This window comes from Mandrillus leucophaeus, unplaced genomic scaffold (assembly GCF_000951045.1).
Source record: "Mandrillus leucophaeus isolate KB7577 unplaced genomic scaffold, Mleu.le_1.0 Scaffold237, whole genome shotgun sequence".
In the NCBI taxonomy this organism is placed as follows: Eukaryota; Metazoa; Chordata; class Mammalia; order Primates; family Cercopithecidae; genus Mandrillus; species Mandrillus leucophaeus.
The window spans coordinates 1,675,105-1,676,069 of NW_012102443.1; the positions used below are offsets into that span (position 1 = coordinate 1,675,105).

Consider the following 965-nt stretch of genomic DNA (forward strand, 5'->3'; position numbering starts at 1 on the left):
GACCAGGCTGCTGTTGAACTCCTGGCCACAAGTAATCTTCCCACCTTAGCTTCCCAAAGTGCTGCGATGTTTAATTTTTTTTTTTTTTTTTTTTTGTCAGTATGTTTTTGATGTATTTAAGTATCCACTGCTCATGAAGGGCTACTCCTATGTTTTCTTCTAACGAAGTCTAGCTCTGTCACCAGGCTGGAGTGCAGTGGCACGATCTCGGCTCACTGCAACCTCCGCCTCCTGGGTTCAAGCAATTCTCCTGTCTCAGCCTCCAGAGTAGCTGGGACTACAGGCACCTGCGACCACACCCAGCTAATTTTTTGTATTTTAGTAAAGACTGGGTTTCACCATGTTGGCCAAGATGGTCTCGATCTCCTGACCCCGTGATCCACCCGTCTCGGCCTCCCAAAGTGCTGGGATTACAGGCATGAGCCACCACACCCGGCCTGTTTAGTTTTTTCATACAGGATTTTTTGTTGTAACAGAAGATCGGCAACAGCTTAATACAAATTCATTTGGGGAAACTGACTAAATAAATTACGATGTACCCATTCATGGAGCACTACACAGCTGTTAAAAAGGAGATAATGGCCGGACGCACTGGCTCATGCCTGTAATTCCAACACTTTGGGAGGCCGAGGCGGGCGGATCACAAGGTCAGGAGATCGAGACCATCCTGGCTAACACCATCCTGGCTAACACGGTGAAACCCTGTCTCTACTAAAAATAAAAAAAAAATTAGCTGGGTGTGGTGGCAGGCACCTGTTGTCTCAGCTACTCGGGAGGCTGAGGCAGGAAAATGGCATGAACCCGGGAGATGGAGCTTGCAGTGAGCCGAGGTCATGCCACTGCACTCTAGCCTGGGCGACAGAGTGAGACTACATCTCAAAAAACAAAAAAGGAGATAACTTATTTTTTAAATGCAGATCTGGAAAGAACTTCAATATACATTGTAAGTTTTTTTTTTTTTTTTT

At 46.0% G+C, this 965-nt stretch overlaps 1 protein-coding gene across 1 annotated transcript in view; it reads right to left on the bottom strand.

Moving 5' to 3' along the window:
* The window catches only part of ULK1 (unc-51 like autophagy activating kinase 1), a 77,785-nt gene that overhangs the window by 73,270 nt on the left and 3,550 nt on the right, over nt 1-965 (bottom strand). The window lies entirely within an intron of this gene.